At 36.3% G+C, this 24,251-nt stretch overlaps 1 protein-coding gene across 2 annotated transcripts in view; it reads left to right on the top strand.

Moving 5' to 3' along the window:
- Positions 1 to 24,251, top strand: part of LOC117394987 (ubiquitin-conjugating enzyme E2 E2-like) — a 139,844-nt gene that overhangs the window by 96,380 nt on the left and 19,213 nt on the right. The window lies entirely within an intron of this gene.

Consider the following 24,251-nt stretch of genomic DNA (forward strand, 5'->3'; position numbering starts at 1 on the left):
GGTTAAGATGTGCACTGTAATTAAAAAATAACAAAAACCCTGAACCTTCTAACGCCCCCCCAGGATACAGTCTGCGCCTCCCAGTTTGAGAATCCTAAAAGCCTGCTTACAAAATTCAGCACTGTCAAAAACTAACTGAGGGGTTTTATTTTCTGCTTTTAAATCACAGGTTGCTTTGTAAGTCGTAAAGATTCTTTTAGAAATTTAAAACCTGTGGAGTCCGTTTTTTGTTCCTCAGAAATGTCTGTTCTTTTAAATTGACGTTAATCGATGGAGAGTTTTGTTTTGTTTTCTAGCTGTTTTGTCTGGCCCAACCACAGGCTTTAAGCTGAAATGCAAACATGAAACTGATGCCACACAGAACTGATGGCTGAAACCCACCTTCAATGAATAACAGGTTGAATTTGTCTCAAAGCTAAAACTGCTGGAGTTTTCAGGATGTCTGCCAAGCCATCGAAGCCATTTGACCTGATGTTCTGTCAGTAAGGGTCCCTCAAGCAGTAAATTCATTTACACCTGCAGTATTGGGTTGCCAGGCAACTGAAATGGCTGTCGGGGACTTATTACTATTGGCTTACCATTTACTTAGAGATCACAGGGACTACAGAGGGGTCCTGATGTGAGAAGGATTTTCTGCCAGCCTGCACTGGCCCTTGTTACACATCTGGTAGTTGGGATTCATTTTCATGCAGTGTCCTTTTTTGATGCATAAATTAGGCTGTACAAAGGCTGACACAAAAGTGCTAAACAAGCCTTTTCATTTTCAGAACAAAGGCTAAAAAAAGCTATTGACCTTTCATTGATCATCTGTGGATTGATGCTTTTCTCTCTGTTTGTTATTTATTTTTCAGTAAATTAGTTCCTTTTTAGTTCAGCAGGCTGTTGTTTTTGTCAAATTCATTTTGACTAATGATTTCCATTACACGAGAGTAGATGTTAAAACTTCATGCTGATTTGAACTCGGCTCTCGCCAAGATAAGCACCAACTAAGACGTAGCTTTACAGTAAACTAATGTGATCCATATGTGTCTCCATCCATTTACGTTTCCTTCCATATGATGATGTAGATATCCTTCTGTCTGGTGTTAATGGCTGAAGTGTAATGCTGGCTCCAGGGATCAGCTTATTTTGCCTCCCTGGCGCATCAGCACACACGACGGCTGCGATGCTGGCTCCGGGGATCAACCAAAGTGCGGCCTCCCCAGCGCATCAGCTGAGGTTGTAGAGTGTGCCACAAATCCTCGACAACCCACTTCCACTGGGTAAACCCGAACTCTCCATCCTCGCTGTTCCACTTCAGTGGCTAGTTGAGCATACCGCAGTCTCTTCCTCTCATACGCCTCATCTACAGCATCCTCCCATGGCACTGTTAACTCTACCAGGTGAACAAGGCGTGCTGATCCAGACCACAAGACAATATCTGGTCGAAGGTTAGTGGTGGCACTACTGTTGTCAAAGGAACCTCGTACACAGTCAGTGGCCACAGCAACCTCGGCAGTAGACCAAACTGAAAACTGAAAACTATATTATTAGATAAGTAAAAAAAGTAACATTAAAATCTATTAATATAGCCTATCAATATGCTGGAAAACGACCATAAATTATTTGATGTGTTGTTACTCTGACTGCTTCTGTATTAAACGACCAAAGATTCATTACAAACAAACAAAATTCTATATATATATATATATATATATATATATATATATATATATATATATATATATATATATATATATATATAAAAAATCTTAAAAGCAAATGCGGTTTTTGGCTGGTTTTAAAAACACAATGTGGCTACTTTTTGGCTGATTACTTTGGTGGGGCAGTGCTGCCCTTGATTAACCTCCCGCAGCTAAATCAGACACGTGAAAAACATGGACACACATTCCAGCCCACCGGTACCTCATTCCTCCCCCACCAAATCATAGCCTAACATACACTTTTTTTCCCTACACATTTACAATATTACCCCCAGGACACAAGGTGCCATACTAAGCCAATTGCAAGGGCAATCATTTATTCCAACATACAAAGCAGCTTTAAACTTGTGTTTATGGCTACAGTCATAGGATGCACTTTTGCTGCCTTCTTCATCAGAATTTTTACTAAAACAATTGTTAGCCTTCCTAAAGTAGTACTGTAGTTTGTAATAGAAATCCCTAATGTTCTCTTCATTGCATCACAAGGATGACTGACAGAATCAGACAATTGTGCGGGAGATGTGTGTAACTCTTGACTGTACAAACATTTAAAATCACAACTGAAATACAAAAATGTACATGTGCTGCATTTTTTTGTTAAAATAGCAAATCGCAGACTTGGTTGTACAATGTCTCTAAAAACACCATCTCTCACTGTAAACCACCTGTCAAAAGTGAGAGGCACCTACTGAGCAGCTGCAGTCCATACTGCAGTAAAACTCGTAGGAGTCATTTTAAAAGGTTAATATTTTGTTTACAACATCAAAATGTAACCATTCAATGCTTATGTTAAAGTAAATGAGTGTGTCTCTTAATAAATGCAACACTATAAATGCTGTATTATTTTTACTAGTATTTATTTGGAGGTTACAAAGACACAGTAGCACAATTGTTGTTTTATTTTCCTCCTCAATTGGTGTCATAAGTGTAACATTAAATACATCCTGCCGTTAATACTTCTTAAATAACTGTTATGTATAGACTCAATGTATATCGCTTTGATTAATGTGTGATTGTTAACCCTAATTATGCTCATAAAAAAAAAGAAAGCTCCACGGTACGTTCAGAATTGCTTGATGTGTTGAGGTCCCGTTTACTCTGCTGCTTTTGAGTGAGATTCAAAATAGATGCTGCTTTGGAAAAAATGGGTTTGTGAGTTGTTCTCTCACAAGTGCTTTTCCCTCAGATTTGGGGGAGGTGTCATGATTCCTCAAGTTCACCACCACGAGCTAAATTCAAAAGTTTATTTGCTCGCAAATCACTATGTTGCATGGAAATCACTTAAGACTGGTTACACTCCTCTTAATTGTTTTGCAGGAAGTATTTCAGGACAATCTCTGTTTCTAGTTTATTTGCTCTGTGTATATGCACTATTATTCTATGTTTTGTTATGGTTTGGCATTTAAACGGTTTAAATAAAATAAAAAGTGGGAGGACATTCAGATGACTCCAGAAGGCCGACATTGATTAAAAAAAAAAAAAAAAAATTAAAAATACATGCACCCTACACAAACACTGGTTTGACCCTTTGTCCGATCTGTAGTGATATCTAGCTATATCTGACATTATCAGCGCTGTGAATGCAACAGAACCCGCAGTTTGTGGAGATTGCAATAAATAAATAAATAAATACTGTAAATAAATACATTTGTGTTTAGGCTAGATAGTTGTTAGCTTGGTTTGTTTTTATTCTCTATTAATTAAATTCTATTCATTGAAAAAAAGGAACAAGAGAACCAGACCGTTTACTTTTGTTTCTATGTTTTTTTTTTTGAATAGGGGAAGTTAGCGGGCAATGTTCCTGCGTGAGCGTACAGGCAGGCATGAACGCGTTTAAGTTCAACACTAACCCTAAATTAAAATGTTGTTCCTGATATTATATTTTAAAATAACAGAAGCTAGTTTTCACTTTAGTAAAGTAGGCTACAATATTTATTTTCATTAAAAACTTGTTGTTTATTGAAATTAATGTTCAGCTTTCATATTGAAGCTTGTTGTGTACTACTCATTCAATCAAACCAAGTAGTGTAGGAATTTGTTTGTATCGTTGAAGACGTTTTTCAAATCAAGTAAGCATATTTCATTTGTGTATAAAAAACGACAGTAGAGTCGCAGTCCTTCTTTCACAGCCAGTGTCATCTTTATGGCACGTAAATGGTAAAGTAATTAAATGTCCCTGTCAGTGGACTGTCTCTGCTTAGCACACTCACGAACTTGCAGAATGGGTAAAACTGTGTTGAGAATTGTAAGAAAACACATTTGGGAGCAAAACATTTAATGACATTTTTAACTTTCATAGCTGAAGAGGTGCTGGGGCTATGCCTCGTCAAACCCAAATAATGTGTCTCCATTTTGCAAAAAGTTGCGATGGTTATATAGGCTACCTCGAGAGAGTTGCGGTTGATTTCCTGTGTTAAGTCATGTTAATTTATTCATTTCCGCAGCGCTGCGATAATTGCAGTTTCCCCACAACTCTTTCAGATTTCACTCACTTGCGATTTTACACAAAACATTCGCAACGCAAGCAGAGTTACGAGAAGATGAGAAAATTTGCAAGACCTTTGAATATTTTCCCCTTAATGTATTATTTGTTGCTGATCGGTCTGTAGAAAGCTTGCAATTATTATTCTACTCACCAAATTATAATGCAAATAAAAATCTTGTAATTTTGCCCCCGACCCCCCCGCCCCCACGCCCCCCAGCTCTAGGGGCCCCAGTACAGTTGTCCCCTCTTTCTCCCCCCTCTCATCAAGCATTGGTTAACATAGTAGATGTTATCATACATACTTTGGCTCAGATCTGACGTTGCCATTTTCAACTGTGATGGTGATGATGATAAAGATGATCCTAAACTATAGTACTGTTGATCTGATGCTGTAGTTTAAAATGAGGTGTGTTGTATTCCCTGTTGTATACCCCTTTGTGCCTCATTATATAGAATATTAGAAAGGTGACTTAGCAAGAACTTAGTGTAAGTGATTCTCTGATTTTCAATACAAACAATAAAACTAAATGCATGTCATCACTGTTTGTTAGTGGTGCAATCCGCACCCTCATTTTGTATTTATTATCGTATAGACATTTATCAACGATAATCGATGCATTGACATTTTATTTTTCAAAATAAAGAACAAACATTATTTTTTTAACAGACAATCCAATAACTAAAAACACAGTTGTGCATAATAGTTAAACAAAAAGGTACAACTTAGAACACTTCCGATTATAAAATAAGAAATACAAAGAGCTTGAGTTTAACAACTGAAAAGAATATGCGTGCGTCCACATCAAATGTCCCTTTAACATTGTAATGATAATAAAAAAAACAACTATATTTTAACAGAAATAATTTCTATCTGAAAAATGGTTGTTCGTTACTGTTAACATTTTATGTCCAAAAGCCAAGTAAAACATTTGAATTAATCTCACATATCCTGATTAATTTAACTATCGTACTAATTCAGATTTTTTTTTTTATATATAGAATATTGGCATACATTCCAAACACAACACGCTTTGAAACAAAATAAATCAGTAGATTTAATATATTAAAAAAAAACAAAAAAAAAAAACATATTGCCTTAATTTTAAATCAAGAAAACGTGAATACAATAGGCCTACTTCTGATTTGGCTTGTCCAACACGAATGTAGAGGCCTAAAGTGTGTATCCTAGCAACGCGCTAATCTACTGTACTAGCACTAAAAGAAGCGCACTCTCACACACTCAAAGTTTTAATGCAAACCGACAACAAGAGACTTCAAACTGGGTTCAAATTTGATGCATCGATTCACCAATTTGGAATCGAAGCTTGGGAAATTTAAGGACAGATGATCAATAATTAATGCATCGATTAATTGTTGCACCTATGCTATTTGCAGACAACTTCGTTTTTATGTTTGTTTGTTTTTTGCATACAATCATTTAACTTAAAAAACAAAACAAAAAAAAGTATTGCAGTGTACTGATTACAAGAGTCACTGTATCGATAATTGTATCATCAAGAAAAATATAATGGCACACGCCTCGTTTCACTTTTTAATTGGCTTGTCTTTGTAAAGTAAAGGTTAGCGAAATTATGATGCTGGTTGTCATTATTTTTCATCAATGGTCTGACCGTAACCCGATTTTACTTGGGTCAGAGATGACTTGCGTCTGGCAGTGCTAGGGCCAACCTGGTTTTGGGATGAGTTGACTGGTAGCCACAATAGGGTTTTTAGATGAAGTCAAAAGACATCAATTCTGGGAGACAGACATACGGTGGCCCTGAAGTGCAAAACACAAGCAAATAAAAAAAATACAGACAAACAAAAAAATGTGTATCTACAATTAAAAAAAAGCTTACCTGCAATTAAAAAAACGACTGCAAATACAAAAACAAACCCTGCATCTTAAAATGTGTGTACAAACACAAAAAAACGCGTACATCTTAAAATGTGCTTACAAACTCAAAAAAAAGGCTTACATCTTAAAATTTGTGTACAAACATTTATTTTATTAACATGAATACAACTGTCCAGGTAGGTTACCATGAAAGCTTTTGATTATACAGTATTTATAGCACCGTTTGCTGTGATGGTAGGGTCCTCCCAGTGATGTTAAAAAAAATAAATCTAACTGCGTTATTAAAACAGCTTTTCATAATTAGGAGGAATCGAAGGGCAACTCCTCTCTGCTTTGCCCAAGTTCAACCTACACTCTACTTATACGCTGCTCGTCCAAAAGTTTACACATAGGAATATTTAAATTCTTAAAAGGAAGACAGAATCCCTCATAAAGTTACACCATTATGTAATCACTCATATCTACAAAATAGCTGCTGTACATAGACTGTAGTAGTAGTGGTGTGGCAGCTCAGCGCTTTTTACAATTTTATAATGCAGGCTACTATTTTGTATGCGCCATTGTTCAGTCCCACCTTTACCACGGTACTAATATTTAAAAAAAAATATGTGAGAGAGACCCAAATGTGTACAAAGACGACACCTTCCACGGTCCAGGATCACAGTAACTGAGTAAATGTTCATCCAATCGGAGATTGATTTATATCTTTCCACAACCAACATCCGCCCACTTGTTTATGTCATTTCCGTTATAGGATTTGATTTGTTTGGTGCTGTTTTTTAAGATGTACGCGGTTTTTTGAGTTTGTACGCACATTTTAAGATGTACGCGTTTTTTTGAGTTTGTACACAAATTTTAAGATGCAGGCGTTTTTTTGAGTTTGTACGCACATTTTAAGATGTACGCGTTTTTTTGAGTTTGTACGCACATTTTAAGATGCAGGCGTTTTTTTAATTGCAGGTACACATTTTTTTGCTTGTCTGTATTTTTTTATTTGCTTGTGTTTTGCACTTCAGGGCCACCGTACAGACATGAGATCAACACACGGAGGAAGTTTGGTTGTACTTTCATAGATACGTCACAATTTATAATAAAAAGGATACAGTAAAATGACCACCCACTCATTCAGAGCAGTTGTACTTTTGGCCTAAGTTAATAATTGTCAGTATGGCAGGCACAAGTCATAGCAGGGAATTGTTCAGGAGTGTGTTTACAGCACATTTTACACCACAGTAATGTAGTAAAACAGTACACAGAAAACTGAACTGTTTAAATGTACAAATCATATAGATAGATATACAGTAGCCATGCTTCTTTTCACAGTTTTCCGCTTAATAAATCATTTTGTAAAGGAAAAACAAAAATATTAAGGAGAAATAAACAGAAGCAGCTGTATCGATGTCCTATGTTTACCTATTCGAAGTGATGCCTTGTACAGTATCAGGTAACACTTACTATGTTATCAGCCTCCTTTGGCCATGCAGGTCTGCTTGGCAGATAAGGCTTTTGGTGTTGACACCCGGGCAGAGTACGTTTTTGACAAGCAGCCTTGTTATTTGCTTGGCAGTTGTGCAGTTCTATTGAATCTTTATAGTCCTGCTCCTACAATCGTATAATCCTTTCAAACTGCAGTATGGGTATGATAGCACAGTAACTTTGTAAGTTTATCATGTATACAGAATGCCTACCATCACATAGCAAACCACCACCATGCCAGATATTGAGGGTATTTCTTTTCCTCCTCTTTTTTTAATTGTGGAAAATCTAAAATTCGATCAACTGATTGCAAATAAGTCTTAAATGTGCATAATTTTATATGCATATCCGAATCCCTAGAATTAAAAAACACAGCAAATAAAGCTTGGACATCAAAACCAAATGAATTTGATAAATTTGGGATGACCTTCAAAGATATTAAAATGATCTGCTGCTTTGGATACTACAAGAACATGTGGTGAAATACTGTATACTGCTGTGCATTATTAAGTAATAACACACAGTGCTAAAACAATAGAAGTTTGGGCAGAAGCTCATCAGTAGCTATTGTTTTAACCATCACTTGTTTCTTAACAGTTTTGAGGAAAATTATGTTTTATTTTTATTGTAATGGTTTACTACAGTTATTAAGAATTGTTATTCAAAAATCCATACACATTAAAGTATGCTTATTGCAAAGGTGTACATCGTTTATTAGAAAAGTTTACAAAATAACTCATACCTTAAATGAGGCTATTCCAATGTCAAAGATGTTTAGTTTGCCCTTGCTTATCACTTGTACCTTTTATGTAGGGCTATTGGAAATAAAGTATTGTATTGTTTTTTTCAAAATGAGAAATATAGTACACAGCTGGAAATTAGCACAGATATGTCATAATGGCATTTAAGTTATTTTTAAAATTTTGTAACTTTTAAGGGTGTGCTTGTAAAAAAAGATATCTCACTCAAGCATCTGAACATGTTTTTCAAGGATACTACTGCTGCCAGTAATACAATTAATAGTTTCCAAATGAAGTGCACATTGGTGTATGTTACCCTGTTCCAAAGATCACACAAAACACTATGGATGCAGTTTTAAATTATACAGATCCAGTAAAAGGTGCCAAAAGTATATTGGCAATTACTGTGGAGATTTTGAGCCAATGCCAGAGGTGATTATTTAAACAGAAATACAATGGAAGTTAAAACACTCAAACCATGAATCATAAACATATTCAATAAAACTAGGATCATGTACAGTTGGCCAAGAGAAATCCCATCTCAATTATTTTTGAGTCTGAAATCCAACCAGGTGGAAACACAACACACACAACAATTTCAGTTCAGGTATTGATAACAAAAAGCAAAAGTATTTAACTATTTTTCTAAAACTGTTAGTTGGAGCTGTAACCTGCTGTGAAAGTTTAAACTATATTTTAAAAGGCTGTGGTTCCTGTTATGCAGGAGAACATGTTTCACTTCCAAATCCCTAATTAGAGTAAAAAAGTAATTAAACAAATTTATGCTGGTGGCTTATTTCTCATTTATTATGCTCATTGATGAGCTAATCTTTATTGATCAGGATATGTTTTCAATTTTGTACGGTAGTCAGTGACCCCGGACCCGATCTGGCTAACTTGTCCAGAAACCTTTCATGCTTTTATTTATTTAAAATAGCTGAGAAAGTTTACAGTACAAAACTTGAATGTTATGGCAGAAATACCACAGATGTTTTCTATTATGAGATATGTAGGTAAGAAAGTCTTGCGGTGTCAATACATGAAGTTTACACGGAAGAGGAATGCTTTTGAGCTTTGTTAACCAGTGCAATGGCAGTTGGAATTTCCTAAGATGCAACTCTTAAACGGCTCTGTATCCTTGCTTTTTATTTCTATGATTTCAGATTTTTTCGCCTGTAGTTTTTTACTAGAAAAATAGGGGGTTGGTTTTGTATCTGGGATACAACATTCTATTTTAATCATGAAACCAAATTTAAATGTATGGGTATCCAGGATAAAAAGGGCTGAAGAAGAAAAACGCTGTTATTATGTGTGGACAATCTAGCACTGTGCTGCTAGGGTATCATCATCAAATGTATTTCACACTTTTATGCAAAGCCTGTTTGTGAATGATGTGTGACACAAAGTGGGGTATCCAATTACACTTTGCATGCTAAACTCTGGGCTATTTATGCATAAACATCTCTCACTTACAACAATACAGGAATCCCTTTTGGCAGAACACTCTTGGGCTGTCTTCTTGTATGAGCTGTTTTTGTACAGTGCAATATAGCATTGTATAGCTGAAAACATATAGGCTACTCTAGTATTATTATCAGATTGCAAGTTTGTGATTGTAAGCAAAAAGGAATACATGTCCATCAAAGTTGATTGTTAAATATTTGGGCGTTTACATTTAAAAAATAAAAAAACATAAATACTTCACTAACTAAAACTCACAGACTGAAAGAAATTTAAAAAGGTTTTAAAGGCTCCATATCCCGGGAGATTATGTAAATGGCCTTCTGGTTGTAGAATGCAGACTAGACGATAAGGACCACTTTTAATAATAAGTATTCAGCAGAGTGAGTTTAAAAGCAATGGCTGCAAAAGAAAAACAAAAACATACAGTAACCTTAATAAAAAAAACTGTATTTTAATGTTTTGCAAAAGCTTATATTAGCTATTTTTTTATATACAACACATTCATTTGGAGTAAAATGTATGCAAAATATCACTCTCTTTTTTATTAGGGCACTCTGTTTAACATGTTGTAATACAGTACATAATGCTGCTGTGAGTTTAACTGATGTTTTTTAACTACATTACGGTTTACTTGCTGTAAAATAAACAACAGCAAAGAATATACTGTAGTCTGTCGATACCCTGCTTGACTAGCATGCAACAGTGTCCTGTAAGCATAAACTAAACCAGATTTAATGTTCTGGTTACGTTCACTTTTACAAAATATATTGTATAGTAGCTGCCTCATAACGCAGACGACGTTTGCTGTATGGCAGATTTTGCATTTCACCACAAAAACACTAATCTGCTAATCCTTTTGCATGGGTTTATGCATCTACATACAGGAATAAGGAGCTAATGATTACAAGGAGTTCCCCTAGCAAATCCTGGTTTAATTAGAGTATAGCTGAATGTATCTCTTTCCTGTATAGTTACCTGAACTGAGTCTGGTTTTACATCAACCTTTTTTTTTTATTATAATTAAATAAAAACACGTTCGTGGGAAAAGCACTGCAGTTCCTTGTGAACCACATCTATACAGAAGCTATGTGTTGACATAAGAGGAAACAGCTTGCTTTGTAATCTGTATTTAGAAAGATCAATTAACTCTGCAAAAGGAAGATTTGAGGTGTCTTACTGAGAATGTGGTTAGCTGCTTATCCAAATCTAGGCTATTGGTGTCTGCAACAGATTGAAAAACATACTATTGATGTATTTTTGTAGACATTTTAAAAACACATGGGTGAGTTTGAAAAACACATTTCTTTTCACATCCACAAAGGAGAACACTTGATAAATGATTTAAGCGTTTGTTTATCTTTTTTTTATTTTTTGTGTTGTCTGAAAGTGAACATTTCCCTGAAACAGGAGCCTAAGAAAAAAGCACAGTGTGGAAATCTAGCATCAATTCCCCAGTGTTATGTGAAAGCTGGGTTCATATATTTACTTTGGGTGAAAGATTGTTATGGAATTGTATTTGTATAGTCTCTCTTATATAGCAGACAGAAGTCATTTCCAATAATGCACAGGAACGCTAAACTGAAACTGGCATTTTCCATGTTGTTTTTAAAAAAAAACAGTACAGACTATAGAGATTTAAAAATAATTCAATAATAAATAACTGTAACCTCTAGGGCTGCGTTTTTTTGTTTTATGGATTATGAGATCAAGGCTATAATTCTCTCATTAAGTTCAGAGATGCCTGTAAAGTATGTATCTGGAATAATGTCCAGCTGTGCAGGTAAATCCTCTTAGTTAAAATAAGTGTGCTTGGGGAGTAGAGAGGCACCCTTGCTGCTACTGTAAGATGGTGCAATTAGAAAATGCGTGTTTATTGAAACTCTGTGCATAAAATGCTTTTCAGTCTCTGAATACAATCTTTCCTCATATTTAAATTCAGATGAGACTGCAGAGGAGTGGTATAGGTGGTTTTGTCATGCATTAGCAAGAACAACAGTACAGTACTGTAAACTGTGTTTTGTAATAGTTATTTAACCCTATATACACTAAGCATATTTTTTAATCATGCATTTTTCCCCATAGACAGAACTCTCACACTTTCAAACAATGCTTTGAAAAATGAGAATAAACCATCTCTAATTACTTCAAGCTCTTAAAACGTCAAGCTTGAAGTAGGCTAATTAATTTACATTGGCTTTAAAAAACAGTTAACAAAAGATTCCTTAAAACAGTCCTTAGAGTTTTGTTTTCCATGCCCAATATCCGCTATCTGATCTCTTCTTCCACTACAGACAAAAACAATCTGCTCTGCAAGGACAATCGGTGGAAGTGTGCTAGTTTGATGATTAAGGGAATACTCTACTGTAACTGTATACAATGCATTATTACTCCTAATGTGCTCATATTTTTCTGCCAATGAGTGCTCTACCTGTAGCCATTCACTGTATAGTACACAATTTAGTTGGAAATATACCCAGCTTCAATGCATTACCATGCTATGCCAGCTGTCATCTGCAGTGCAGTGTATTTATTGCAGCCAAAATGCTGTGGCACACAATATCCTTTGTTTTGCAGATATTTATAGTGTGCTTAGCCACAAAAAATGAATGGAGAAATAATTGTATTTTTTTCTTTTGATCGGAAAAAGAAAACTGCTACTTTAGTGCAGTGTCAACAATATAAAGTAATATCATCTTCATGGTCTACTGCAGAGTAAACCTTGGCTGCCAATACAAGTGGTGTAAGGTGACCCTCCCCCACACCCTCACTCACCTTCTGAGATTTACAGTACTTAAATCTGTTGGTAAAGGGGTGCATGAGCCTGGGGACTGGAGACAGTCCAGCGCTGAACTTGAAAGAGAAACTGTGGGTGTGACTGAGCGAGCGTGTGAGTTGTGACCGGAGAGAATATGCAATGAAAGTGCCAAGACTAAAACGTAGGGTGATTATGTTGGTGCCATGAATTCCGGCCCCTGACAAGAATTCTCTGAAGTTTCAAATAAAACAAACATTTTGAGAATTCAACACCGTCTCCCTAAGTACTACTTCCTAAACATGAAAACGTTACCCACTCCCCCCCCCCCCTCCCCCCCAAAAAAGTGCCGGAATGCACTATATCATTTCAACAACAGTTACAAATGAACTAAGAATAACATACAGTAGAAGCCTGTTCATCCGAACAACTGGGGAACATAGCAATGGTTCATATTATTGAGAGTTCCCAGAGTTTTACGCTGTGTATAACGTCACTCTGCAAAGCACATCTGACAGCAGTACTGAAGCGTTTTATGTAAAACTGATTCAAACAAGTGAAGCACTGTTTTTTATTTGTATGCATATACTGTACATATCAGTTAATTGCTTTCACTTTTTTTTAAACATTAAAAAAAGGAAAAACTATAAACTGAATACAGTACTGAAAACAAGTTTCAATACTAATCTCAAAACAGCAGGCTGTATTCCACGGTGCTGTTGATCTTTTTATGCTTGCATTTGTGTGGATATTTCCCCCAAAATAACAACGAACATAGTTTATGACATTTGAAATTAAATAAGCAATAATACAGTATCACGTCTTTCTTAACAGCTTGTCTAACTAGGGTTCCATCTGTAATTTGTAACTTATGGTTTTTATCAATAAATTCACATTTGCTATTTTAACTTATCTCTTCATACAACATAAGACATTTTTACTGAATTAAAAAAAAAACTGGTATTGTTCAAAACTGAAGATTACATAACATGGTTAGGCAAAGATCTGCATGCAGCTACCAACAATTACTAGAAACGAAACCCTGGACCCGGCACAAGCAGATAATGAAGAACTTGAAGCATATGTGGAAGCGACTGTAAGTATGAATCACGGTCAGCACATACTAGGATAGAAACAAAAATCATATCCTTCTTCCCACAGTATATGATGAGTAAAAGTGAAATAAATTAATATTTTATGATTTTTTACATTTGCTTTTTTAATTTCTAAATATTGTGTATATAAATCAGTGGACACGAACCCAAAATAAATGTTACTTAACTTTAATATATGGTAAGACTAGTGCTTCAAACATATATTAACTAAAAATAAAAGGTGTTCATGAATTTATATAATAAACATGCACATACCGTACAGTGCTAAAGTGTTCATACTGTAACAGTTACACCCTGCTGTTTTTATGTATTTATTGTTAATAAATATACAGTATTGTATTCTTATGTGGAAATATGGAAATTTAACTTACCTGTCAAAGTTGTTTTTAGGCTTCTTGTTAACAACAGAAAAGTAGGACAATATCCCTTTACGCTTTTTATCATACATTACAATCAGTGGTGTAGTGGTAAATGAAGGTTTGGTGGAGTTGAATACAGTAGATTGAACAGATAAACATGGACAGATTGATTGTTATTTCCCACCCACCATTATTGTCTTTTCCAATGAGCACGCAGAGAGGTTGACGTGAGTCCGTGACCACACTCAGACAGCGTGTGTTTGCTGTCTGAACGTCCAGAACGAGGTGACGGCGAGATACATTTTCACATGCGTGTGTGGTCAAATTCATACATAGTTTGCTGGAAAAGATATCTATTTATTTTCAAAAAGGTTCCGCCAGGACTCAAGCACTGTACAATATACTAAATGAACGGATCAAGCTTATTATGATAGTTTGCAAAATCAGATGAAAGCTTTCAATACAATTGGGATAATACATAATAATTATTTACAAAATCTTGTTTTTCTCATTACTTGTTAAAAACTGTAACTTTACTGCTGTACTACTTGCAAATGTTGTAAAGTGGAAGGACAAACTTTGTGGCGTATTGCAAGCTACATTGGACGCTTGTCTTTTGTTCGATCCTACACGGTTTATATTGCAAACTTAATGCGAGCTATTTCACTCAATGTTTTTCCTTCTTTATTCAAGTCAAGGTTTTTATAATAGTAGAAAACACTAGTGGGGGCTGTGAGTAAATTGTTGATTCTCATAATGCATCAGAGCAAAAAAATGCAACATGTTACTTTTACAGCAGTGTGTGTGTGTGTGTGTGTATATATATATATATATATATATATATATATATATATATATATATATATATATATATATATATATATATATATATAATGTATGTATGTATGTCATTCATACTTTCACTCCAACTACATAACCGCTACACTGCACAGATTCACATCTTAAGCCTTTCAACAGATTATGCATTTACATTTACCCTATCCAAACAGCAGTACATTGCCTCAATATAGGTTGAACAATTTTGCTATTCCCGTATGTGTTTGTGTGTGTTATTATCCATTAAGTGAAAAAAGAAGTGATATTTGAAACAAAAACACATTGGAAATGTGAAAAAAAAAAAAAGTTATCAAAAGTGCCCAGCCATTAAAAGTGGAAAACACAGAGCCAAGTTTTAAGAAACCATTGTGGCAACCTTGCCCAGCACAAAGCAAACAAGCACAACTGTAAAAGTGGTGGGGGTCAAGATTGCCCCAATTGTTTCTACTAACTTGACTTGTGTTTTTCAGGCACAATAAAAGTGGATAGAAATTGCATCAAGTACAGTGTTTCTTGAAACCTGGCTTGTGTTTTTGATATCTCCACTTTAAATGGCTGGGTGTTTTTTCACATTTCCAATGTGTTTTTGTTTCAGATTATTGATATACATAAATATCATTACTTATAATTTACAGCTGTGGTGGGAGATGTATGTTACTGATATACTTGTTAGATGTGTTCAAATAATCAATTTCCACACGCAATCTTATTGCTTAAAACTACAGTAATCCGTTGTGTATCCGCCCTTCACATACCCGCCCTAACCGTTTATCGGCCATGATCAAGCTTTTCAGCATTGTGTGTTTGTGTGTGTGAGAGAGAGAGAGAGAGAGAGAGAGAGAGAGAGAGAGAGAGAGAGAGAGAGAGAGAGAGAGAGAGAGAGAGAGAGAGAGAGAGAGAGAGAGAGAGAGAGAGAGAGAGAGAGAGAGAGAGAGAGAGAGAGAGAGAGAGAGAGAGAGAGAACCGGAACCAGGGTTGAATACCAAAGAGTGAGTAAGCATGTCGAAACCGCCGACAGCCAGGCGAGTAGCCAGAGTTAATTTATTATTGAACAGAGAAGATTAGTTCAGAAATTGTAGATCCCACCAAAGTTTTCATTGCTCCGTGCGCTGCCATTGCTGGTAGTGTCACGTGAGCTGTTCAGTGTGTTGTTATGTAAATAAATCCTGTTCGCCTGCGGGGGACGTATCAACTTCAACCTCCGTCTCAATCTCCTGCCTGTCACTCAGCAGCGAATGCAGACAGCTACCCTGTCACAAGCATTAATACCCTGTATCTTTCTAAACAAGGGATTTAGGGGAGCTCCCTAATAAAAGCTGAATCTAACAATAATTGTGTGAATATAGTAATTGTTACAGTTGTGTATAGTGCTGTTTAAAACAGGATTCATTTATCTGACGTTTTAAATATCCACCCTTCCTCTGGTTCCACCGCAGTTGGATACGCGACTACTGTATTAACAAATGCTGCTTTAAGGAAACATTCTATTTTGTTGTTTGTTTTCATTGTTTTTATCTATTTATCTTTGGTAAGATGTGGCTGTGAAGAAGACGTGTTCCTATCAAAATAATTAAACAGTTTGTTGCCTGATACAGCATTTGGCAATATACTGTCAAGCAATAAGGTTGTATGTGGAATGGGATCTATTTGAACAAATAAAATAAATGCCCCAGAACAAATTGCATATTCAGCTTGCATTTGATTGTCCATAAAACAAAATAACATATTTATAAGCCCATAACATTAGGAGTACATTTTGATTTAGAAACAGTACAGGGCACCTTTTGTGAGCGGTGTGTGGGTTCTGTAATACATTTTGAACATGTAATTACTCTGTATCAGGGAGACTGTTTGTTTATTATTCTTGGTTCTCCACACAGGATTTAGTCCCATATTAAAACTGGCAGTTCTCCAGTAAGGAGAAAACAAGCTGTCTAACAGTGAGCAAGAAGTTTCCTATGGGGTGCAGTATTTGCTGTGGTGGAAGCTGCAGCTTCTAAATATGGAAACATCATTGATCAACTGAAACCAGCAGAGCTAGCACAGCACCTTTTCAATATATGTTTTGTTAAAAAAAAAAACATTATTACTTTTATTTACTGTGGTGAGGTCGAGCAGGGTAAATATGTCAGCCTCAGAATGGCTAAAACCTTGTTCCCAGCATAAAGTGTGGCTCCAGTGGTTTGCTGGAAAAACTACATTTCCCAGATGCCTTTAGGGCTGGAAAGCATTCAGCCTGCAAACGAGAAACACCTGAATGTACTTGTGTAATTATGTGTTAATTGATTGATAAAATGATTAACCTGTGTATTTATTATTATTATTATTATTTATTTCTTAGCAGACGCCCTTATCCAGGGCGACTTACAATCGTAAGCAAAAACATTTCAAGCGTTACAATACAAGTAATACAATAAGAGCAAGAAATACAATAACTTTTGTTCAAGTAAAGTACAAGTTTGACAAACCACAATTCAATAATACAGCAGGTAATAGTGATAGTTACATCAGGATATGATTAAATAGTGATAGTTACATCAGGATGTGATTAAATACAAAGTACTACAGGTTAAAAACTTGGCAGATTACAGTATTCTGAAGTACAGGATTAAATGCAGTAAAATAGGGGCAGATAAGAGCAAAATAAAGCACATTTACATGAAGGGTGATAGTGTCCCAGGATACAAACAGAGGAGTTCTACAGGTGCTCTTTGAAGAGGTGAGTCTTAAGGAGGCGCCGGAATGTGGTCAGGGACTGGGCAGTCCTATTTAATCTCAAACTGTGTGGGTGCTACAGAGGAGTGATTAGTGGAGACAGGAGACAGGAGACAGGAGACAGGAGACAGGAGACAGGAGACAGGAGACAGGAGACAGGAGACAGGAGACAGGAGACAATCTGTACTGTTTAATTGGAAAAACTAGATGTAAGTGCGGAGTACAACTTTAGAATCTATAAAGTGTTTTGTTACAGGACAGCCTCTGTGTTTTGTTTATTTCGTTTGTGTTTCTGAAGAATAATAGTAAAGTCTGTTTGAACTGTAAACCAAGTGTCCAAGACTAATAATTGTCTCTTACCATCCTGCACCGACCTCGCTACCACATTACGCTTATTGTGATGCCAACAAGCAATTTTCCAAGTTCTTTTAAGACTGTATTAATGGCTAATAAATGTTGCAGCTTTACTATTCAGTGATTTGATTGCCACTGCGTTGTTTAAAGTGGGATTTATGTGTATTAAAAAATGATGTTATTAATGCAATTGGTGCACTGTGTTTTTATGGCTCATTTAGTGATGGGAATAGGTGGGTGAAATCAACCTCTATCACACCTTCCTCTGTGACTGATGAGCAATTTTGTTCATATGGCAGCAGTCTGGAGTAGTGGTTAGGGCTCTGGACTCTTGACCGGAGGGTCGTGGGTTCAATCCCAGGTGGGGGACACTGCTATTGTAGGCTTGAGCAAGGTACTTTACCTAGATTGCTCCAGTAAAAACCCAGCTGTATTAATGGGTAATTGTATGTAAAAATAACGTGTAAAAAAATAATGTAATTGTATGTAAAAATAATGTGATTCAATTGTAACAATTGAAAGTCGCCCTGGATAAGGGTGTCTGCTAAGAAATAAATAATAATAATATATTAGGTTTATCATCAGTGATTGTTTGCTGAACCAGAAACAAAAGGTAAATCTCATCATCGGTGCACCGCTAATTCCATTGCAAAGTTATTTATTTTGTCAACAGAGCTTTGAAAATAGATTATAAACATCTTTAATGTGTAGATTTTAAAGTGTCTGTAGCTAGCAAAATTAATTCAAGGTAAAGATCTTACATTTTTTGTACTTCCTTTGGTCTCAAATTCTGAAAAACATGTATGTTTGTATTTTTTCTTTTAAATTGTGGTACTACACTAGGTTAAAGACATTTCTCTGTTTCCATTCCTTAGTCTGAGGAAGTCTGGTACAGCTTCACTTTCTATTTCATTTCACCGAAGCATCTGGATCAAAGATGTTACTGTATGGAATCATTCCAGTCAACAGAGGAAACCTCTGATTTGGTAATGTGAAACAAGGGGTGGGGACAATTTCAGAGTTGAAATGGCCAAGGAAGTGCAACACTACCGGAAACCATAGCTTGCAAACCTAGGTTTTGTTTTTATTAGTGTAGTAAGCCCTAGATATAAATCACAGGCCAAAATGACAAGTCTGCAAAATCAATATACTTTGTAAAGAAAAAAAAAAAAGTTACTGAGTTGTTAGTTCCAGTACCATCATGTATTCATCATGTAACTAAAATTTTACATCTGTATCCAAATTTATGTCCTACAGCCCTCCTGGTTTGTGTTGCAAAGTATAAACATCCCTATCAGGGTAAAAGGGCTTACGGGGGGGGGGGTTAAACATCATTAGTCTATATGCCAATGTTGCATGGTTTATGGTTTGAAGATAACTGACATACTGTTTAAAATCTGGTTTATTTTACAAAGACATAAACTGCATTTTTAAGGCATTTTGACCATGCCAAATTCAGACTTTATCCAAATGTACACTATTAGCATGGATTCCGCATCTCTAACCATCGAAAGAGACAGTGTAAGCATCCATACCAACATACACTTACATTTTTTGCTATATCTTAAAAACTGATTGTGATACAGCCATTTCTTATCACAGGTTTCATGGAGATGGTGACCATATTTTGCATGAGCTCTACCCCCAAGTTATTCCGCATCCAAATGTGGTTCATGGTGACCTACTGTGAAAATGCTTGGATTAGCAATTAAATGATGTATCTGAAGAGCTGCTTGCCTAGTTTTGATTCAATTAAGTATTTGCTATAGATTGCCCTTATAAATGATCACTGTGGTGTATAATGATAAAGGCATAGTGAAATAATGGAGAAGCACAGACAAGCAGACAGATAGGTATGGTTAAAAAAAAAGTTACCATTGTAAAGGATGGCAAATACCAAAAGCTGTGGTTAGTAAATACACGGTAAACCGCAAAACCATCACATTTACTGTGGTAAACTTTTAAAAGGGTAATGCTAATGAAATGTGTCATTTGTTATTTATATACATGGAGAGTAAAAAATGTCAAGAGAGTGAATGCCAGATCTGTATGTGTAACAGGGCTAATTTCTGGAAAATGTCCACAAGAGTCTAAATACTTTCCTGGCAATAGCATATCATATAATCACCATAATTCAAGGCAAATAATTGCCTTGTGGTCGCCTGTTCGAGTCCAGGCTATTCCACTGCCGACCATGGACGGGAGTTCCCAGGGGTTGGCGCACAATTGGTTGAGCGCTGCCCGGGGGGGAAGGGCTTAGGTCGGCCAGGGTGTCCTCGGCTCACTGCGCACCAGCGACCCCTGTAGACTGGCCGTGCGCCTGTAAGTTGCCCAGAGCTGTGTGGTCCTCCGACGCTGTAGCTGTGAGGTGGCTGCATGGCGGGCCTGCAGAGTGAAAAGAAGTGGACGGCTGACAGCACGCGTTTCCCAGCATCCCTCCCGAGTCAGTGTGGGGTTGGCAGCGGTGAGCCGGGTTGAAATAAACAATAATTGGGGAGAAAATAAGAAAAATAATTGGCGATTCCAAATTTATATAAAAAAATAGTCATTTATGTATTTATTTATTTAATTTAGACTGACCAATTATTATTTGTATTCATTTTTCCCCCCAGTTTGGAATATCCAATTATGGTTTTTCTCCTTTCCACAGTGAGCATCCTCCGATCTCACAAGCCTAAAGCCAAAATCGGTTTTACGGCAAGCAACCCAGATCAGAGGTGGGCGGGTTGCCGATCCTGGAGGACAGAGATCAGCCCTACTTTATATCCACTCTGAATGTGCTCAGTGTCTGGCCAATAGGGTTCACTGTTGCATGATGAGGAGAAGGAATCCCTGCCAGTTTCCCACCCCCCACCCCAGGAGTGTCAGAGCCAATGTGGCGCCCGCTTCGGAGTCCCCAGCAAAGTTTGGCCTCCTTGCACAGCTCGGACACGAACTGGCGCTGTCCAAGCTGTATGACTTCCTGCTCTCCCAACGGCAGCGCTTTAACCGGATGACCAACTTAGGGGACACTGCATCATTGGTGTGGCTAGGTGGGTGGTTTTAGGGGTTTGACACCAACCCCCCCCCCCCCCCCGCGGAATGAATTATTCAACTACGCGGGACAATAAAAAAATGTCAGCCATGTGCAAAAATCTCGATCCATCATCAGCCCCCCCCCCAAAACCAAATGCGGGCGATCATTCACCAGCACCACCGACCCCCAGTCCCACGGAACAAAATCCTTGCTGTGCTATTAACCATCAACAAAAAATCTCCATCCACCCCCAAAAACAGAATCCTGGCTATGCCACTGTCCCGCATCACTATAGAATTAACTAATTATGCTTCATAAATTCGAATGGAACCTGCTGAATAATTACATATCGCTTTGTAGTTTTCTGTATGTACTTGACAATTGAAAAATTTGACATTTCAAATCATGAAATACTGTACTACTATTATGGCTTTCGGGAGACTTTTGCATTTTGTAGTTCCATTGATTCAATGGTGATAAATAAAATATCTAAATTATGTTTATATATATAGATAGATAGATAGATAGATAGATAGATAGATAGATAGATAGATAGATAGATAGATAGATAGAGAATAATAGATGGGCAGTGAGTTACAGGAAAATAATTCCATCTATAATTCCGGGTTTCTGTGACATCATACTGAATATTTACATCCCTGCAGTGGACAGATAACAGGTAATGTTACTAATTGAGGTCTATTCGATTTGATCTGAACATCAGTGGATTTAAATGCTGCCACTATTTAAATAAATGTTATGCAAATCAAACATTTCATCCTACATACAAAGCTGTTTTGTGTACAGTATATAACAGTGAGTAGGAAGTTTACTATGGGGTGCAGTATTTGTTGTGGTGGAAGCTGTAATTTCTAAGTATGGAAACATCATTGATCAACTGAAACCAGCAGAGCTAGCACAGCACCTTTCAACAACCTTTTATGAGGAAAATGAATACCTTATTACTTTTATTTATACTTTTTTGTGATGCCAACTAGCAATTTTCCAGGTTATTTTGTGACCGTATTATGGTGAATAAATGTTTCAGCTTTACTATACAGTGTTTTGACTAGTCTTATTTTGTGTATTTCTCTCAGTAAATAATTGTAAAACACTAGCTAGATCAATTAACTATCCCCCTTTGTTATTTTTTTTGAAGGCTTTAAGTACTGTAGTAAATTCTTTTTATTTTTCACAACAAAAAAAAAGTTCTTAAGCAGAGGATGCTAAGATCATAAGAACAGGCTTTATCATTTTGTCTTTTAGGGTTTGAGAAAAAAAAAATCATTCAGTCTATATCAAAGTGTTGTTTTAAAAAAATGGAAAGAAGAAAGGTACAATTTGCTTGAAAACCAATGAGCCTGTAGGAACGTAATATTTAGTAGGTTTTAATTTCATTAATTATCTAAGATGACGATTTGTGATTTTCTGTCATTAAGATTAGGACTTTATACAGTATATACAAAGTAGTTATTCTCTGACGGAGGGTGGTTGTTTGTTTTTGTAAAGGAACAACACTGCAGAACCAGAGATGCCAACTGCAGCTGTATAGTGCAATATAGTCAAGCTATTGCAATGTTTTGCAAGTGAGGTTATATTTAACTGTTCATTACAGTCTACAATTATTTGAGGGTTTTTTTGTACTTGTTTTGATTTTCCTTTTAATGCTCATCGAGAGAAGCTGGATAAGTGATTATTGTAGCTGTTGTAGCTGTAGACTGGAAGCCAACACAGTTGGCTTACTTACCAGGCATGTGGCTCCACCTCTTTTGGCCTCAGACCCTCTGGTTGTAAAACTAGATACAAATTGAATTCTTCTTTTTGTATTTGCAAGAATCCAGACCTATAAGTTAACAAAAACCTAATTTTCCAATTGCTAAGTGTTAGCAAATGTGCCTAATCTATGTTTATTCCAGATTCAGGGTTGAAGTGACCTCTCTTTTATTTTCATGACTACAGTTTGTTCCTTAATGCTCAGTTGAGTCCCCAAAAGCCTGGGACCGCTCTCTATTGTTGTGCATGGGCCATGGAAATGTTATTAATTACTCACTTGCTTCTCTTATTTTCCCTGACAGCAGCCTCAGCTGCACTTTATTATTCAAAGGTTAATGTAAACTGCGAAGTGGGCAAATTAAAATTCTTAGTGCTGCTTTCAAGCTGATGCAGTGTGACCTTCAATGGAATGATTGGGTTTACATTTATAGACTCAACAGTCATGTTCATCTGAAAATGCATATGTATTTGGCAGTTACACATGTTCATCGGCACTTTCTGTACAAATCTCATTTGCAGGGACATTTCTCTTGAAATCTTGTAGCAAATCCTTTAACTACATGTCAGTGTACCAGAGCCATAAACAACAGATTCCACGCAAAGGGAATACTGTATTATGAAAGAAACAAAAAATAATCGCAGCCTGGTGTTATTTTTGGTCATACTCCTCTGAGCATAAAAACTGTCAAGGTATGCAAAGTAAATTGCAAAATTACTTTGCAAATTTGCCATAACAAATGTTTATATTGGTAGGTTTTATAGCTTTTGCAGAAGCAGTATTTAAATATATGAAATCAGACCTGCAATAAAAATGTCTTAAACAGTTGGTATATATAATGCTTTGTAAATCAACAACAGATCACATTTTGGAAAACACAATCGAAGACAACAGAGATTGTGTTACGGTCAATCAGAGAGAATACACATCCAAAATGTTTATTTGAAAATAATTCGCACAAACAGGAAATTCGTAGTTTCAGGAAATTAATTTAATGTAAGTTTGTCTTAGTGAGAATTATATTGAAAACAGCTTCCAGGAATTAGAGCTGTGGTACTGCACTCTACTGCATACTGTAGGCCTGATTTTCAAAAGTGTTTGCTCATTTGCACAGTTTGCACCAGATTTTAAAGGGAACAAAAACTGTTAATGCTGCACCTAAGGTATTTTCTGTTAAATTGACCAGATGAATTTACAGCAGCTGTGAAGGTTGCTGATGTAAACAGGTGAAATACAGTACCTGATAGCAATGCCTTCACAGCAGGCTTCAACAGAAATATTTCTGCTGAATTGCTGTTTACCTGCCAGTCATGTGATAGCTTGTGTCAACAGGAACCATTAATGATGCCAAGAATAAATAAGTTAGATGAATAACACTTCATGACAGTATATTATATTAATGCACTGGAATGATTACATTTTATCAGATAATTTAGCCATAGATTGTTGTGGATATTAAATGTCAAAACAGCAGATCTAAGTGAAAGCATGTGATTATGGATGTGTTCACTTTAAATGGATTAGCTTCCCTTGGTCTACACGGTACTGTAATTATGGATATGGCAAAATTGTAATCCTCCTGCACTGTTTTACATGCAGTAAAAAA

Source organism: Acipenser ruthenus, chromosome 3, assembly GCF_902713425.1.
Source record: "Acipenser ruthenus chromosome 3, fAciRut3.2 maternal haplotype, whole genome shotgun sequence".
NCBI classification, from domain to species: Eukaryota; Metazoa; Chordata; class Actinopteri; order Acipenseriformes; family Acipenseridae; genus Acipenser; species Acipenser ruthenus.